General features: G+C 36.2%; 1 pseudogene; it reads right to left on the bottom strand.

Moving 5' to 3' along the window:
* Window positions 1-272: 272 nt before the first annotated feature.
* Window positions 273-20096, bottom strand: LOC149207446 (putative boron transporter 2; annotated as a pseudogene).
* Window positions 20097-20492: the final 396 nt, after the last annotated feature.

Below are 20492 nucleotides of genomic sequence, written 5' to 3'. Positions count from 1 at the left end.
ACAAAACCACAAGACTGACATAATAGATTTCATGCTTCAAGAAAACAGAAATACTTCAAGCTCGACTTCCATTACATTTTTTACACGCACTATATGGTCTACCATGTCCTCTAAGATGGACAGAGGTTCTTTGTGAAGACACATGAAATACAACTGAGTGATTTATGGCACAATGATTAAATAATGATAAGCCAACAAAATATGTACTATTCAACATAAGATATTCTCACTGAAGGGAAAGATTACTGGCTGAGGATTTAGACTCCAAACGCCTAATTGGAAGTTGGTTTATGTGGCGTCAAACCAGATGCACTTGGACTCATATTTTTTCCTTGACTAACCAGGGGAATGCCTGAATGCTTTTCCCCTCTGCGAGGGCTATGTGTCTGTCTGATCTCACTTATACGGGGGCTATATATTTGTTTAGCTTCTGTAATTTGGGGACTTAATGCAGACTCAGATCCATGAATTGGTGTGCAATCACTCGAGCTAGTTATCCGTGGACTATATGTGTGTTTGACCTCACTGCAACTTCATGTAATCATCTCATCCAAAACTTTGCCATCATTTGCACCTGTTCCCATGCTTCCTAGTCCGAACCCCTGAATTCTAGCTTCCTGCAATCAATATATGTTACAGTTCAATTTATTACTGTTCATGCTACAGGGCTTATGAAATAGAATTGAGTAATATTTTTAAAATTTGTTTGATATGTGTCTTGCACTCACTGTTATATTGCATGGCATTCCAGGGACTTCTTCATACTCTGCTACATCCAATTCTTGAAGATGTGCTCCTTTGAAAAACTTGGGAAGGATATACTGCCTCGTTGGGGCTAACAAGTTACAACATGATTAGTAGTGGGAGGAGAACACCATCTAGAGGCACCCATTGATACCAAAACATGCGAGCAAATAACATGTCTGGAAAATGGTGAAAGTGGCAATTGTCGTGAAAGGCATCGTTTCAAGAAATGTAGCATGATACTCCTGAAGTTCTCTGTAACCATCAGTTCAACATTGATCAGCTTTGAAAACTATATTACAAGCATTAAATTCAATCACATTATAGTTTGAATAAAGTTCATACTTGTATCTACGGCTTCGAGCAGTGAAAAGAAACAATATCCTTTCCAAAAATTGATTTCCTGGCAAACTCTCTATGGCCATGAAGGCAAAGTAACCCCAAATCACAGAAGTTGGGATCTTTCTAATGATGGGCATTGCTGCAAGGTAGCCAACCACCATCAGAGATTGCAACAAATTACTCAATCGATGTTCTTTCACCTCAACAGGAAGCAGGTCATCCACGTCCTTGTCAACATTAAAAATTGATTCATCTACTGGGGCATCCATATTCCCAGTACTTGTGGCCAACTGAATTATGGTCTCTTTCAATTCCTCAAGTGCTTGCACAAATGGTTGGGACATGAAACGAAAAATAAATAAAGGGAGAGGAAAATTAGATAAAATGAAACACCCAAACTCAAAAATAAGACCATTACCAAGGCAGGTGGAGGCTGATAAACCAGTGGGGTCTGCATTTGCTCATAGGCTTCTTGCATGTTTCCGGATAATTGCCCCAAGGTTGAATTTTTCTGCATAATTTTCCGGATTGTTTTCACTAACTTGCTAAGCACCAATTGTAGCAAAAGTACTTGTAATTTACTCATCTATAAAATGTCTGAATTGTGTCTTTGCCCTGAGAAGTTGCAATTGATAATTCCAATATATTGGTACCTGATGTTTGAGGGTAGCTAAGCTTTTCATGTGCATGGGAGATTTAGGAATAACACCATTTGAAGGAGGTATGCCAACAAGACCACATAAAATAGTTTGCCACAATAAAAGGAAAATTTATGAATCCACTAGAGATTTTTTATGGAGGTGAAAACAAAGAATGAAGAGTTAGATCAAGATGTCTTCAGGAGAGCAAGAGCTCTTCCAGAATAGGGTAGCCAGTGACAACTGAACCTAAACATGAACTCTGACAAACATTACAACATAGTTCTAAATAATATATATATATATATATATATTGAGGTAATTTGCATACCAAAAATCCTTAGAGAAGTCATAATGGTATGAAGAAGGTTTTCTTAAGTTGAATTCCTTTTGTTAGGAAAGTTGGGATGCAACCCTGTGATCAAAATAATAAAGCACTGTAATCATTGTTGTCGGAATGAAAGCTCAAAAAATGTATAACAATGGCACATCAAGCATTTCCTGTGTGGAAAAATAAGTACTGTTATTGCATGGAAACGAAAACAAAAAAGGAAAAAAAAATGGATTCTATGTTTTGAGGTGGTGGATGAAAGGCAAGATCAGTGCCTTATCATGTTTGGTCTATGGGAGCATGCATTTTATGTCAAAGGGAGAATATAAAGAAGGATTATGGGTTATAAGCAGCCAAGGATCATCCCCCTGCCTTGTGTTGTTGCCACCTCCAACCTTCCGAAGTTCAAACCAACTGTTTCCAATCAGCGGAAAGGCCAACACCACCGCCTTCCAAATCACTGAAGGTTTATTGTAGGATTTATTTGGAGATCTTATAAAATCCTCAGCAGACAGAGGCTGTACAGTGTATGTACTTCCAACTCACCACCTTTCTTAATAAGCCCTTCCCTTGTATAATTCTCTAGACATATTTAGCAGCCAGGGCGCTTTCCAAGTAATGGAGATTTTAAATGTCCCATGCTCACAGCTCTTTAGGAAAAATAGTTTTTTTTCCATGAGACCCAAGGAATATTCTTTTTTCTGTTTGTCCCCAACCCATAGGAATCTGAAACTAAGTCTTCTTACCTGTTCCAGGACCTGTTTGGGAATAAAGGAAAAAGACACTCAGTACACAGGGATCGCTTCAAGTAGGGATTTCACCAACACTAACTTACCCCCCTTGATGATAACCATCTATTACACCATATTGACATCTCCTTTTCAACCTTAGAAACCATCCACACCCATTCTATTTTTTTGCAATCACTCAATTTAGATAAAAACTTAGCACTGCGATTACAGTTGAGCTAATTGAGCACCCAGATTAGAATTATTGTATTGGGGACATTATTATTAGACTGGCATCTGTTTCAGAGCTACTAGAAGTGTCTGGTGTTATTGAATCATCAGTTGATGATAAGGTGTGTCAAAACATCTCATCACTTGAGAATTGTATGACAATAGAAAATGATTCAAAAATTGAGAAAGATTGTGAAATGGAGCCAAAACCTAAGTATTGTATTAGAACAGAGCTATCTTCAGAACATAGATCTTTGAGAAAAAGACAAAAAGCTAAGGCTGGTTTGGCCTTTAAGGATCAGTCTGGTGATGATAAATAAATTGAACTGAAGCTAAAATGTGTAAATGAGACCAAAATTACAGAGCAAATTTCCCAGCAAGGGTCTTCAAGAAGGTGTAAGGCTAAAGTAGGTATGGATATCGAAGAATCAGATTTATCCTCGATTGAGAATATTATAGGTCTCAAAAACGGGGATATTGAAGTGATGTGGGTATATGGAATGATTTAAAAAGTAAGTGATCTCTTGTTTTTTCTTGGATCTGTTCTTTGTTACATTGATGTTTACTAACAACAGATAGTAAAGAATTTCAAATGATCAGTCATATTTGACAATCGTAAACAACTTAATTTCCAAATAAAGTATTGTTCAATAGTCTTGAAGAACTAGAACCACCACAATCCAGCTACACCAATGGTGCAAATCGTTAGCAAAAGTGGCATTTTTTTTTTAAACATGGTATACTTGATCATGTTACTTATACAGGTTTCCATCTATTTTACCAGTCTCTAAAGAGAAACTCACTAGTGAGATGATGCAGGCTACGCTACAACATGTCAGTAATCTTTTTATCCCCACAACCAATATACGGGTCAGGGTAAAAAACCTAGATCTTTAAAATACTCGTGCTCCTGAGCACTACAAGCAGTGATGCGTCTACTGGGCTCCAGGAAAAACATTTTTTGGGAGGGAACATGGTGGCATAAAAACAAAGAAACAAACAACAAAGTTGTTAACATTAAGAAAAATTGTTTCCAGACATCCTTTGATCATATTCCAAAGAAAAAAGATAATGTTTGTCCTCACCGAGAGAAGATCAATTCCTGTTGGCTCAAGACCTGGAACATGCACCTAACCACAAAGCAACTAAGAGGGTCAACGTTGTTAAAACTTCACAAAACTTGATCATAACCAAAACAACTTTAGCAAGAAGACATGTCAATCACCAATGAAAGAATGTAAGAACCTAAATTCAGACATAATTTCTTACACAAACAAGATAATGCTACATCTAAGGTGGCAAAACAATGATCAACTACTTAGCCAACCTCTTCTGAAGAAGCACAAGATCACATGAAGCAATGAGCAGGGATAATCACAATCATTAATCCAAAGAGTTCAAAAATGCAGTGCTACCCATGAGCAAACAACACCAACAATGAGCTATCCATGTAGATCAACTATCAAGATAATCAAAGAGTTACTTCATCATCAATGCAAACATATGGTGCATGAAATCCATTGAAGAAAAGACATCAATATCATAGAATATACCCTTATTCTCAACAAGGCACCCCTAGCGTTAATTCAAAAAGGATACAATGTCACTAAAAGCCTTTGTAAAACCATCAAGAACAAGGAGGTTTAAATTTTGAAATATAACTGGAAAAAAACTATGCCTCACAATAAAAAAACGTGCTTCAAAAACAGAGTCACTACTATATATCATATTGCAAATTTTAACAAGAATTCTTGCTCAGAAACAAACATCATTTATATACAACATTTCACCTTTTTCTATGGGCTGGACTTTTGAGAAAACTTTCGTGGTTAGAATCAAAAATAGGCGTTCTCTTTCACAGTTCACCATTAGAACCTTGCATGATTCAAATCAAGGGTTCCATCGCCATTGAGATGTTATCATCAAAACCAGCATAAAAACCACTTGAATATCATGTCCTCTACACATCAACATAACAAGTAAATACTTGCGCTATAAAGCATAGAAAACCATATTGCACAATATTATAAAATACCCTGTTAGTAACAACAGATGGCAAAGATTTTCAAATGATCAGTCATATTTGACAATCGTAAACAACTTAATTTCCAAATAAAGTTGTGTTCAATAGTCTTGAAGAACTAGAACCACCACAATCCAGCTACACCAATGGTGCAAATCCTTAGCAAATGTGGCAAAATATTTTTTTTTTTAACATGGTATACTTGATCATGTTACTTATACAGGTTTCCATCTATTTTATCAGTATCCAAAGAGAAACTCACTCGTGAGATGATGCAAGGTACACTACAACATGCCAATAATATTTTTATCCCCACAACTAATATACAGGTCAGGGTACAAAACCTAGATCTTTGAAATACTCGTGCTCTTGAGCACTACAAGCAGTGATGCGTCCAAAAACACCAAAAAACTCATTTCCAAAATTCCTACACCTTTGTCTAACTGCAAACACATCTAATGTCAATTGGCTCTAGCTCCACTAGTTAGGTGGAATGATTGTTATCCTCCCTACAATGGTTCTATTCCCACCAATGACATGTTGATATAGCCTTTGGCCCTAAGGAATTTGCTGAAGCATAGGTGCCATCCTCAGAATGAGGCAAAGTTCCCTGGGTTTTCTCAGGATATATTTTGCAAAAAGCATTTTAGTCAACTAGGTCTAGCCCAAGCAATTGAGGGGGAATGTTATCCCTCCACACCCAGGACCAATTCTCACAAGTGACATTTTGACCTTTTAATGAATGTATTGTTGATTGCCTCGTACCCCAAATAATTTGGGTTTACCTTGGATACCATCCTTAGAATGAGAGGAAGTGCCAGAACAACATGAGGACAACATGAGGTAAGCATGTAAAACTAGCAAGAAACCTATTCTAGATATAATGTTCCACCCTAGCCTAGGAATGACATTTTTAAGGGTTCACATGTGTGCATAAAAAGCACCTCACCCCACCTCAAGCCTCACACTCCACTATCTGAGCAAATCTTCCATGAGGTCAAGTAGTAGGGGGAATTAGCACTAGAGGAAATTATAATTCCCCCCTATAGAACTTAGCTGAAGTTGTAGAGGTATAAAGTCACACGTAAGCACTATCCATAACAACATATCGCAAGGTTCCATAGGGATTTTGAGTCGTCGTTTTTGAGTGAGATGTGTGTCCAATAATTTCTTTGTAATTCATCAATCTAGCTTTTATAGGACTTGAACCATTGAATCTGGCTTCATTGGATCTCCCTAACCCTAATGAACCTAGTGGATATCACCATCACATGTGGATAACACTGCTTCAAATACAATACCTAGTAGGGTAGACTGAACGCATGAACTCATGCACCCAACACACTTAGAAAACTGCACCATTCATAAAATAGACATTCATGCATGCCCTCCCCTGGATGGGTAACTGTGCCTTCCTAATTGAAGACAATACATTCATATATGTGCTTCATCCAGTGATCCTACTAAACTATTGCGCCTCCATTAGAGGATCTCTTATGGGCCTCCACTAAACATCAACTTTCCTCTGTACAAGTTGTAATGTATTTGTTGAAGGATGATGTTGTTGCTGAAGGAGAACAACTACTGAGAAATAGGTTAATTCTAAGACTACCTCCACTCTTGCATCAGATAAAAGTAAAACTATTGTCAAATTAAGAAATATTGTTAAGCAATTTTCTCTTTGTATATTCAACGTGCCAAAAATGAAAAATATTATATCATATGTGGGTACATGGAGCAGTTAGAAATCAGTCTACTGTCATAGACTGAAATGGAGTACAACCCTTTTACAAGGCCTATGGTACCAAGTGCAACATCTAGTTTAATCACAATAATATTCATTGGCTTGTAGCAATCTTCTTCTGGAAAAAAACTAAAAGAGCTTTATTACGCTTTGAATTTCAAATGTTTGTTAAAGGATCAAGTGGTAGTTGCAAAGAAGAACTCAAACTGGGTGATATCAAAACAAAATAATTTAGTATTTCCAAGACAAAATAACATTACTGATGTATCTCTAAATTCCATGAAAACAAAACAATTTGATGTATTGAAATGATATTAGGAGATTAGTAAAGAGGATCAAATTAAGTGATGTTATGGCCATACCATTGTATCCATTTACGCTTCGAGCGAAGAGACTCAGCAACAACAAGAACATTGAGTGCCCTCCAAGACAATGTAGTCCTTGTGGTTTGTAGAGAGTCTTCACACTCTAACATTGGGCTCCTCAAACAAACTCTGCACAAGGTCATTACAAATGTAAAAAATCAGCAAGACACAAATTTGGTAGTAAATATGACCAAAAGAAGAACTAGTGCAAACAATTTTCACAATCCTGCTTTTGAAACCAACATTATAATCTCCTTAGCATTATGATCAGCTGTCAGTGTTCTTCCCAATTCAGCGAACTCAACTCTGCCTTGACAAAGTGTAATTGCATAAAAAGAATGTCGGTCTCATGCCAATAGATCTCCTACGATGAATGCACAGGAACCTAGTACATAGACCATTTTTCTCTTTGCTTAGCTACCTAGGGCTTATTTCCCTTTCCAAATATCAATAATTCTTTTCCAAGAAAACATAAAATAAGAATAATATTTTACTATATTCTAAAAGGTGAAGATGCTGAAATCATGCCACAAAGTGAAAGGAAATCAAATATCTTTCCTCAAACCACCAAATATATAAAGAAAACAATAATAATTATAAAAATAAAACTAGATTTGTTGATCTATGCATGAAATGAGTCAAGCGACTAAAAAAATCTGACCAAAACAAACCAAAAATTTCAAACTTGACAAAATCCTCTAAACAAGCAACAAACAAACCGCTAAAATTTTCTAAGATATCAGAGCTAGACATCAACGCAATTTCATGTACTTGAATAAGCCCATTGTTGTTGACTTCTTAAATTAGTTATTTATCATTTAATACTAGGACACTGTCTATGTGAAAAGAAATAGGTCCCAACTTCATCAAATTCGACTTCATTTCAGATCAAAGATCAAATCCAAAGGACACTAACTTGTTACTCTTGGATGGTGCTAAAGTTAGATACACTAAATAACAAAAAATAAAGATATGATAAAAAATAGACCTACAAGATTGTATTGGTCGAGTGTGACAGGCACACCAATAACTGAGACTAGAGAGATTTATAGAAGGTAGTAGTTACTACTGTGTGTCTATGTTGCGATTAGTGGTGTGGTGGAGAGACCTACCAAGAAGGGACATTGGTCTCGGGAAAGTATAGTAGGGAGATCCATAGAGCATTTATGTAAAAGGAAGATGAGAAGTGTTGTCTTCAAGTTAGTTTATGTTATGGTAGAATTTTGTTGGTGATAAGTGGTAACAAAACACTTACATCAATAGGTAAAAAGTAAATTCGGGGCATGAGTTGAACTGACTCATGTTATCTCATCCCTTAATGGTCCTAAGGATATGTGGGGACCCAAACAAATTAGCACCTGAAAGACTTGAAAACATGGCTGACAAATGACTGACAAAAAATAGCTAACAAATGACTTGAAAGTCTTGTTAAATTTGTTATTTATCATTTAATAATAGTCAGACATATCTACGTGAAAAGAAATAGGTCCCAACCTCACCAAATCCAGCTTTATTTCTTGTCACAGATAAGAAACAAACAATGTAATGATTAATATGAAACATCAATCTTAAAATAACACACATCATTATAATGTTGCTGCAATGTTACAATGAAAAAATACAAATATAGAACCTATTTTTACCTGAAGTTGAGATATAGTAATTTTGCATGATCAATGGAACATGTATACCAAAATAAGAGTCCTAGGGTATTTCAATTTCCCAGTTTTCATCTTGGTCCTCATTTTCTAAATTGTGAACATGATCTTCTCTAAATGAACTGTCATTATGAGCCTCCAAAACATTATGTTCTATATCAAGTTCATTAGAGAGATTTTTTATATTGTTTTCTCCCCTTCTATCACAAACTGGTCGCCAAAGAGTGAGCGCTCTTTCATATGGAAAATTGTCAATGTCATACTTTGTTACATATAATCTTAAACATCTATCCACATGTTTATCAAGCTTGTTCCTCAACTTTGAATTCAAGAATGATAATGCACTAAACATTCTCTCATCCTCCACTGATCCCAAAATCATGGTTTGACACAAATATGCTAATTTGAAATATTCTGATATGTTTTCTTGCAGGTATTGGCTAGCACTTAAAGTAGTCCATAATCTTGTTATAGCACCATTTTCATTAGGATTCTCCAAAAAAGGATATTGCTTCCACATTGTTTCAGCAAATCATCCACCTTGTTGATACAATTTTGATGAATCTAAAATACCTTCAATTTGTTCACCATGTATCGAGACTTTCTTGCGAAAATGGTCTACTAAACATTTTAATCTTTTTTGAAAATCAGCTTTTAAAGTTATTGGACATTGACAATTGTTCCAATATTGAGGGTATACCACACACATGGCCTCCAACAATTCATCTCGAGGATATCGTTCTCTTATCTCTAATGATAGTGATCTTGCAATTTCTATCAAATTTTATCTCACTGAAATCACAATATTATCAAATTGGTCTCTTGACACAGGGCAATCTTTGGTGATTCGTCCCGTCTTACTAATATAATGAAAGGGAACCATATACCCACACACTGCGATACATAATATCCATTTTTCATCAAAGGTCAAAAAATTTTCAGTATTTTCTATATTGATGATCTCAGTCCAACTTTTAAACTCTGGACCAGTAAAAGAGTCTAGCATCATATACAAATTATCCAATGCAAGACATGCTGACTTTCTCGCATTTGTGTATTCCACAATATATATTGTGTGATTCTGAGACATTTTCACGAGGACATTCATTTCATGTAGCATAGGAAGAATTCCAAACAATGTTAATAATGTCTCTATATTAGTTAGTTGAGAAAGAAGATCTTGAGTTTTGTCTACATTATAGCGATTTTCATACATCAACCCTACCAAAGATTTGAACTCACTAAATAGTCTTTGAGCTAGTCCATTTAATGAGATCCATCTTGTATCAACATCTTTTAGTAGTTTTTTTCCATCCGTAATACCATCTGCAAATTCTTGAAACTCTAAATACCGTTTGGGACTATGAGAAAAGTATGCATGAGTCTCACGTATAAGATCTTCAACTTTTGAAACTGATGGAAACTTGCTTACTATTTTAAATGCAAGATTCATCCTATGATCCATACAATTAATATTAAGCATATATGGTGAAGTTGATAGTTGTAGCCTAACACAAAGGCCATTCCTTTATCCTTGCATTACCGTTGCTCCTTCTGCTCCAACACATACCAACTTTTTTGCAATCATTAATTCATCCATACCACTTTCCTTCAATCCATTAAGAACAAGTTCATAAATATTTTCAGCTATAGAAGTCTCTCTCATCTTATTAATCCCAAGTAGATAGGAATTTCTAATATGGTCATTAACCATATAAATGCTCATGCAAATCCATGAAGTATTATCTATAGTCGTAACCTCATCTAAAGACAATGCCAAAAACCTAGCATTTGCAATCTTCTCTTTCAAATCATCCTTTTCTACTTGAGCTAGATATCCTGCCCATCCCTAACCACTGGTTACAGACCAATGAGAAGATGGAAAGTTTGGAACTTGAAGAAAAGATAGTAATTTCATGTGATCTGGATAATCTGTCATAGGACGACCTTTAGATAAGATGTGAAATACAGTGCTCAATTGTATCGTCTTGGATAACAATTTTTTTTCCATCGTCTTTTCAAATAGAGATATGATGGTTCTTTTGTCTGCCTCAAGTTTCCTCTTACTTAATAAATATTTTTTATATTCTTCTGCATATTCAACATGTCGACATTCCTCCTCTTACTTAATAAATATTTTTTATATTCTTCTGCATATTCAACATGTCGACATTCCTCAGAAGATTTTCATCTAACAATAGATTTCTCTTTACCATTTAAAATTTTCTTTTCATACACCTTTCCTGCATGCTTTTGTACCGTATCTAGTTTCATTTGAAATTTCACTTCCTTTTGAGTTTTTGAACTTACATGCAATACATCTAACTTGTCGGAAAACCTCGTTCTCATTTGTAGGAGGTATTTCTTCAATAAACGGAGAACTTGAGACCAATTTTCTTGGAATCGTTTCCTAATGGCCCACTGGCCTCTTTTCCTTTTCCGCGAATGGATTGTGTCACTTTCCAAGGAAAAATCTTTAACATTTTCATCACCAATTTCTATTGAAACAACATTTATCTCACCCTGACCACTTGAGGAACCTATTATTTCATCCATCATATGGATATCAAATTCCTTTCCACAAGAGTTAACCTCTCTCTCAGTAACAGATTGTTCAAAGCAGCTTGAATCATGAAGAGAATGTGTATTTTTGGATGGAGCCTTTTGAAAGTATGATAATACATCTATTTGCCTTGATGGTTTCTTCCCATGATTATCTTTCGACATCTCACTAAATATTCCACAAGTAAAATTTTAAATCGATCTGCAAACCTGCATCGACAGTTTCCAAGTGTTGAGATATGCTTCATATAAATTCACTTGTTCATAGAAAATAGAATTGTACTTTGCAAAAGAATTGTTGAGTCAACATTGAAAGAACATATATCAGAAATTGAATTTTAAGGCAAAATGGAATTTCACAAAAAATATTTAACAATGATAATGGGAAACTATTAAATTTTAAGATATAAAATATAATAATTCATTTGTATAGCAATGAAACAACATCACTTATGCGATCGGAATGAAAAATGTCTCAGGGCGGAGAACGAAATAGGTTTTTTCTCCCTGGCTTGGCTTTTGCTCGAATGGCATCGCCGTGAGGCTGGGGTTCCTTGCCGCGACATGCAGGGATGGTGGCGAAGGCGAAAATGCCTTTCAGAGTGGACCAAGTAACGAATGGGGCAATATTGTGCCATTTTAGGCGGATTTTGCTCTCTCTTTACCTCAACGGAAGACCAGGGAGCCCCTCGGTGACGGGGGTTTTGGTCCTTCTACGGAAACACTTATTTTTTCTCCCCGGACATATTCCTGGATCATTAATGGTGTGGATTTAGGGTTCTTGTTCTTGGTCCACGATGTTTTTCTACAGAATGGGCATCTTGGGGTTGTTGCCTCTGCTTCCCATAGGGGAGTGCGGGCCTGGGTTGCTCTTGTTCCGGCAACAGTTTTTGTTAAAGGCATATTCAGGGTCGTTTCTGGGTGGGTTTCACTAAGCAGGCAAATCTGTCTCGGCTCAGCGGTGGTCAAGTCACAGGTTCCCTGCCTCCAATTCAATCAAAGCTCCAAGAAAGGCATACTCGAAATAGTCTTGCCCTGTGGTTTCAAGGATGGTACTGGAATTAAGAGGCTAGTAAGTACCCCCTACTTTCAAATTTTCATAAATGCCCTTGTTGGGACATCACTTATATTTTGGGTAAATAAAGAAGACAGTGTGATGATTCTGAAACAATGTATCACACAAAAAACTGGATAACTTATGAACAAACAAAATTTGTTATATAGAGGTAGTATATTACAGCCACAGGATAATCATCTCCTGCAAGATTATGATATCCTATCAGATTCCACAATAATCCTCGATTTGAGGCTCAAGGGAGGAGTGATGGCACCCAATAACCCAAAAATGCAAGTGGGGGAGGGGGAAGCAGCTCTGCAAAAGACACAGGAACAAAGTAGAAACTTGCAAATGGGAGACAATCATTCAAGAATATACTTCAAGGGAAAAAATTAGTCACAAAACCAACCAAATAGGCAAGGACTGACCCAAACCCATGCATAGTGGAGCAACTGAACCACACCCCAAACCTAAACCTATACATGCCAGAAATAGATGATTATTGCACCTCTTTTGAATCCCAAGCCATTATATGCTGTTTCAAATTTCGCCTTTGGGCTATAATTCACCCCTAAAATTTACCATGATGTCAACCAGTCTGTTGGAAATCCCCCAGCCAAGCTGAATTGGCACATGGACCTGGAGGACCTCAATTCAACCTTAATCATAGAGACAATATGAAGATCCTCCTCTGTTTGAATTATTCCTAATTTCCTACAGAAGGTGGTTGACAGGATTCAGGACCTGGTCCCCTCCTCCCAAGCCAGCTTACAGTATGTCTACCATGCCTAGAACTCAAAAGTTGATGCTAAGCCAAATGAAAGGGTATTGCTACCTGAGGAAGAAATTTGAACAACCAGAAATCTAAGTATGGAAAGGGTAGAGCCTCCATCCCTTAGCATGTGAAAAATAAATGGTTAAAATATAATAAGATGGAAAGCTTAATTTGGAAGTCTTGACAGGGTCAAGGAAAGCCACTATTACTTCCACATCAAGAGGTTTGTTTAGAGAAAAGCTCACCTACTAAAAGTTAGGGCTTCTTTCTAACCAATCAGCAACCTTAGGAAGATGAGACTTCAAGAGAAACAATCAAGTCTGAAGATATAGGAGTTGATGGATGCCATTGCTCAGTTGGCTTGGCATTCTCTGTTTTATAAATCAAACAGTGTAAGCGGAACTATTTTGAGGAGTGCGGAAGGTTTAAGCATGTCTAGTTCCCGTTTTGGGCAAAATGGTGAACATTGAACCTTAGAAAATAACACAGATCCAGAATTATCAAAACCTGCATTTTGCTTTTTATGATCAAAGCAAACCTTTGTCATTGAAGGATCTCCTTTATGATATACTAGTCAAGGGTAAAGTTGGCCAAGTTTCTTAGTGATAACAACAAAATATTATACAGTCTGGTTAAGAAAAATATTCAAATTCTGATTGGCTTCTTGCTAAAGATATTTCCTCAAGAGGTTTTTCATTTTGTAGCATTCTCAGAAATTTTATAGTCTGGAGTGTCAAAGAAAGTTATCTCAGGAATGTTCTCAACTATGATCAAAAGTCTAAAGACCTACCTGTTTTTACTGACATCTAAGTGACAATAATTTTCTCATGTAATTCTTCTTAAAGTCAACTTTTTCAAGGGGTTGTGCTCCAAGTGGGCTATTAGAGCCTGCCAACCCGCAACTTCAATGACCAAAATATTCTAGGCAATATAGTCAGTACAGAAGAAATATATTTTATAGATATAGTGTCATCGTGCAATCCCTGCCAAAAGAAAAATTTAAGCCTGACCAACTTGTAGGACGCTGCAAGTCAGGACTCAGATTTAAAGGTTGTCATGCCTTTATTACAAAGTTCTATCTAATTTTTAAGCATAAGATATAAGGTTGAAAAACAATGTAGATAAGGCAAGATAATTTTATTTAAGTCTAAATAAAGCCTGACAGATAGGTAAATGGGACTAAGAAATACAACCAGTGATGCCAATATGTAGGGGAATCCTTATATGGTCTCGTTAAGAAAAATATTCAAATTCTACTTGGCTTCTTGCTAAAGATATTTTCAGGTTGATTATCCTGGTGCTTATCAACATACTCCATTATATTCAAAAAAATTGAAGTCACTTTCAAAGAAGGATCTGTAAAATTAATCGATTTGCAATTGTCTTCATCTTATATATTTTTCTGAAGAGGAAAACAACTATGATCGTCTAGTTTTGATTAGTAAAAAACAAAAGGGGTTTGACCAACTGGTTTCAACTGAAAATGGCCAAAACCAGTCTCAGCCAGTTGGCTTTGAATACACCGATTTTCATAATTCAATTGGACCTATTTCTCCTTTACCAAAACATTATTTATTTATTTTTAAATACCATATTAGCTACTTTCATATCATCACTGTGCTTTCCCCTCTTTCATGCAATAGCTTGGGTGTAACAGTGTAACAAATTTCAAGAGTTAAAAAGCTCCTAATGGCATTTGTTTTATTTGAAGGTTAACCGTGTCTTTTTCTTAGGGGTTCTTCCTTTAGAGATAAAGGATTCATGTTACTAGGCCCTAGTAAACCATATCATGCCATAGAAGACATAGCATTTGAGACTTACCTTATGTCATTATGTAAAAATTCTATACAATTCACCTGGTTGTTGATGCATGATTATTCAATGAGATGCATTGTTGAAGGAATCCCTGACAAGAGAGTTAGCATGGTAGAGCAAGGATATATTACCACCTAATATCTCGTAACAAAATTTTCAATACTGCCTTCTTTATCAAAAAATTACTTCTTGGTCTTAAGCACCAGTTAATCAGGTTATGTCATTTCCCAAGTTATTCATAGCAGACCATAGAATAGAGTTCACTCTAGAGACATTGGTAGCTTGTTGCTAACAAAAATCGCTTTTTGGTCTTGAGCACCAGTGAATATGTATAGGTAGTCTCCCAGGTTATTCACAACAAACCTCATAATAGAAAATGGTCATCCTGGAGGCATGGGCTCTACATGTCTGAACTGTTTACTAGTTTTTATCTCATTACCTACAGCTTGGAAGATTTTTGTTTTTGTATTGCTCCTTTAAATAAACTTAGATATGAGATGCTTTCAGCACTTCTAATTGTTTCCTTTCTTGTTTTTTGACCAATCAGATGGATTGTTTTAAAGTTTGTAGTTATTACAATTTCTTTCTTTTCTGTATCTAGTTTCCTATAAACTATAATTAGTTATGGTTTAAATTTTCTTGTTTAAAGGCTTAGATGTTGGAGAAACTATTACTTTGCATTCTACTACCTTTTTGCTTCTGTCATCGAAAGAAAGCTAAAGTTTGATGGTCAACACTCTATTTAAACATAGAGCTTCATAGTGACATCTATCTTGGATACAGCCAATCAACTCTACAATAGCAATAATTTTCGCAGTTCTCTGTTTGCCTCTTACACGCTTGCATAAATACACATACAACCCAAAATGTAGGTGTTGTCAGTTAAGGATAAATCTAAATCAAAACCAGCCTCTGTTTTAAAATAAGAAAAGGATGTCTCAGGGATGATGTGGAGAGAAGAATTGGACCTCTCTTATGCTAAATCACTCCAAAATGCTATCCATCTTGGAGATTTTGAAGGCGCATGGGAGGGCACAACTGTAAACTAGTAAGAGTTTTTTCAAACAAAATCTTATCGTCGAATTGGACATTGCATTTAAAATTGGGGGAATTGTAGATAAGGCAAGATAATTTTATTTTAAGTCTAAATAAAACCTGACAGATAGGTAAACAGGACTAAGAAGTACAACAAGTGATGCCAATATGTAGGGGCACCCTATGCTACCCCAAAAGCATAAAACAAAATATAATAGGATCAAACAAGAGAACATGAACTAAATATGAGATCAAAAAAGTGGAAAGAGGATAGAGTGCAAGAGATTAACTAGATGTACATAAGACAGGATGAAGAGGAAAAGGGTAAAAAGAAGAATCTACCATGGAATCAATCACTGAGAATGATCCAATACACTGTCTAACGATATTGTCTAGGCCCTGAAAAGTACCCATGCCTGAGAGGACCTGGCTAGATGATCCTGGGAGGCATCTGCCAAAAATGAGCAGACCTTCTCCGCACATTCAAGGGCAGTGCAGTCAAGGCTTAAAGTGTGTGCATCATTGAACCTTTTGATGAAAGAAATTCGTAACCAAGCAAGCCACTAATTCTAACTTGTATAAGAAAGAATTTGCATTGAAATCTTCTAGCAATTGGAGAGCAAAACCTTGGGATTGGCAGGGTATTGTTCAAAAACACCAATACAAATTGAGAGAAGCCTTACGACAGTGGTTTCAGAGATGCCATTAACATCAACCGTAGGGATATTTAAAATTTCTGAGATGAGAAATCCACTGTTGCTAAATATCTTGGATCATTCCTCGAATGGTTCAACAATGTAGGCCACTTTTCTTGTTAAAAACGTATTGTCAGTGGTTTATCAAAGTCCAAATGACTGAGGTAAATGGAAAGATAATGTTAAACATGAAAAATCCATTGCATGCTCTGAAAAACATAGCAAAATAAGTGGAATTAGAGATTCAGCCATGGGTAAAATTAAGAGAAAAGCAAATTTTTGCAATGCCTGACATGGTCTAGTCAAATATTATGCATACTACGAGCAGCTCCAGTGTTGTATATAAAAACAGTCACCGTGGATAAACTTGGCAGCAAAATAAAGCAACATTCAATACAGTTGAGCATACCTTATAAAGTTCTCATATGTTGAAACGGACTCACGTGTTGAATACTATGATCTCTGTTCAACTTTTCTATTAGATGTAAAGAGGTCATTATCAGTCATCACTTCCTCAATACTTCCACCATGGTACAAGGCCTCGACCACAATCAGAATGGACCATTTCTTGAAAAGTTGATATACCATTCAGGTTACTTTTGAAGCCAAATCTTCTTTCCAAAAGATGAAATCCAAATCAGCATAATGATACTTCTACATGTTTGTTCAGCTTTAGTTGATTCTCTTTTGCTTGTGGGGTAATAGGCAGATGGAGAGAATATTTAATAAAATTTGATATCCAACCCTTAAAAAAAATTCATGGCTCTTGCAACCACGATTATATGTGCTTCCAAACCAGCGGAAGCATTCAACTTTGGCTGGCAAAGTGATTATCACCCCTGTTCCAACTGCAAGAGGCATGAATCCACCTAATTTGGCCTTCTAGAACAACTAATAATCTGTATCATACTCAACAACTATCTTCTCCCCTACTTCAAACTTAAAGAAAAACAAGGAATATGAAGCCAACTTACCCTGATTCAAAAGCCGACTACAGATGGGCGGGACATGCATAAAGGGGCCTAATTTCTCACACTTAGCCAACAATTATGTCAAGTACCGGTTGTTGTTGCTGCTGTTGCAGTGGCATGAGACGTTCAGATCCAAGAAACCATGGATACCAAAACAAGAGAAGAATAAGTGGATTGAAAATGCAAGAATATTGCACCGAAACTGTTGCTGCTAACTAGAAAATTAGGATTTGTGAACTATGATCAAAAACCCTATTTCAAAGCAATTTTATACAGGATGAATCCATGAAAATAGGGAGCCAGGGAGCCATATACACCATGAATCCATGAAAACAAGGAGCCATATACTCGATGAATCCGGAATTCGTGAAAATAGCGGGCTGAATCCGTGAAAACAGGTAGCCACCCTCCATTTGAAAACAAATTAACGCCCGCTCTCCATTTCAAAACAAATCTAACCTCCCAAGACCAAATCGACCCTCACAATTTCACAAACCACTCCCAAACTAGAAAAACCAAACTGTAAATCAGAAATGGCGATTTTGATCTCCCAAACTAGGATCAAATATCAAAATTGGGCGATTTTAAGGGAATATGATTCGGTTAGTTTATCCACCCTAGTTTAAAATAGAAAAATAAATTAATTTTTAAATAAAATGAGGGCTAATTATATAAAAAGGTTTTTATTATTTTAATTAAAAATTCGCCCCATTAAAATATAAGAAGCCTTAAATTTCGCCTTTGGGCGATTATTCGCCCCTAAAATTTGTTATGATGGTTGACTTTGCAATGGAGAAGATGAAATGGATGATGATGATGAGAAAGTTTCACTATCAGACCCTTCAATTGTCTTCCTTGCTCTTTTTCTTTTAGGAAAAGGTAATTCAGTATATTCAATACCGAGCTTTTCACTTTGAAGTTTGGTGAGGGGATGAGAAGGAACGAATTGCGAAGTTACACTGCCTTGAGATAACTTAGATTTTTGTGGTGATATTGAGAATCTTTGAAGTTTATGAATTAGAGACTGTACTTCAGGAGATTCTCGAGTTGATTTATATGAGATGTTTTGGGGTTGAGCAGTGGTTGTTGTTTCCTCAACTTCTCGCATAGAGACTGGAGATTTAGCATGCGAGGGAAAAGTAGGAGATGAGTTGGAGGGAGATTTACTTTCAGAATGGATTATAGATTTGTATTTTCTCTTCATTCACAGTTCATGCCCTCCTTTTAGCACCAAAAATTTTGATACCTCGAAAATCGCTGCATCAACATCGGAGAAAACCACTCGGTTCGGACCTTAAAAGTAGCTCCTTTTCCATTTGGTGTGGTGGCTCCGACTGGATATAATAGGACCAGTTTCCCAATGATATATAAGTGGGATGGATTAAGTGATCGATTTATAGTATCTAATGGGAAATGATGAATTATCTATTCTATCATGCAACAATATAAAAGTAACTAATCTATCCCGGGAAGTCTTTCTCCTAGTGCAATTTTTGATAGTTCTTATTGACAAGTAGGCATATATATGACTCTACTCATAAATAAAATTATTCATTCATATGATAATGACTTTGTTCAAGTAGTTGAACAAAGTAATAATTAAAACAATATTGCACTAATATTTATATATTACTGACACACATATATATGAAAGATAACAATTCTTAAACATTCAGTAGTGATAAGTCAAAGAATTGTTGTAAGAACATACACATATATCAATAATAGCAAAACAAATAAATGTTGTTTCACATAAAAGTATGAAGCACAAACACAAATAGTAGTACTGTATGCATTTGAGTCTCTTTCGATATGAATCACATTCAAATCTTGCCCTTTAACTTGGGAATACTTTCACAAGAAGCAATAATGCATATCACATAAAAGCATTTTTTATCAAAACTCAGTATTCAGGTCAAGTTTTTTATAGAAATAAATATATCGGAAGCACAATGGTGCAACTTTCGATCCAAGTCTTAATACAAAAAGTTGAGGACCTTTTAGGTGTATCCCTTTGTCATTGCGATATGTGATCTTTGATCGCTTTATCGCAATGTAGAATCGTTTATAATATTTTTCAAAGGAACACTTTATACTTTATTCAAAAGGTTTTACAAAATGAATTACTTACATCGGGCCTTTTGATAAAGGTTTTTCTTGTAATGAGGTTAATACCAGTTTTATTTTGGCGGCTAAATGCCTACAGGCAGGAACTAGCATAAGCAAGGCTACAAGGCATTGGAGGTTGGCCAAAGCGACAGAAAGTATATCAGAAATCATCACGGAGATGAGAGGCATAACCTTCCAGACAGTAAGGAGAAAGGCTAATGGTCTGGCTGACCATCTGGCAAACTTTGGTGCAGACAACCCGAACATCGTCATGAACAGGTGTTGGGATGAGATTGATAACCCAATCATCAAAGAAACATGCGAACAGCTGGCGGCAAAAGATTTAATCCAAGCCACCCAAACTCAATAAGGGATGGCACTTGGCCCCGGTATCAGATTTACAAGGATACCGGCAGTAGTTATAAGTCCACACCTTTCAACGGGATGATTGGACATTTGCAACAGTGGAGCTCCTGGCGGCGACAGGTTTCTAAGAAGGGCGATCATTACAATTTGAGAATCGGGATGCACAACCTCAGCAACAGGGCAATCATCACGCATGGAGAGGGTCCGTATTGTAAGTTTTCAATGCCATTAATGGCCATTCTGTGTGAAAAGAGGTGGATCAAGGCTCCGCGGATCAGAATCGAGTATGCCAGTATACGGGGC

The sequence above is a fragment of the Pinus tabuliformis genome, chromosome 1_2, assembly GCF_031772625.1.
Source record: "Pinus tabuliformis cultivar Carrire ecotype Pingquan chromosome 1_2, CPIR1, whole genome shotgun sequence".
Classification (NCBI taxonomy): Eukaryota; Viridiplantae; Streptophyta; class Pinopsida; order Pinales; family Pinaceae; genus Pinus; species Pinus tabuliformis.
Note: the sequence above shows the minus strand (reverse complement) of the source record. Positions and strands in the feature narration are given on the sequence as shown.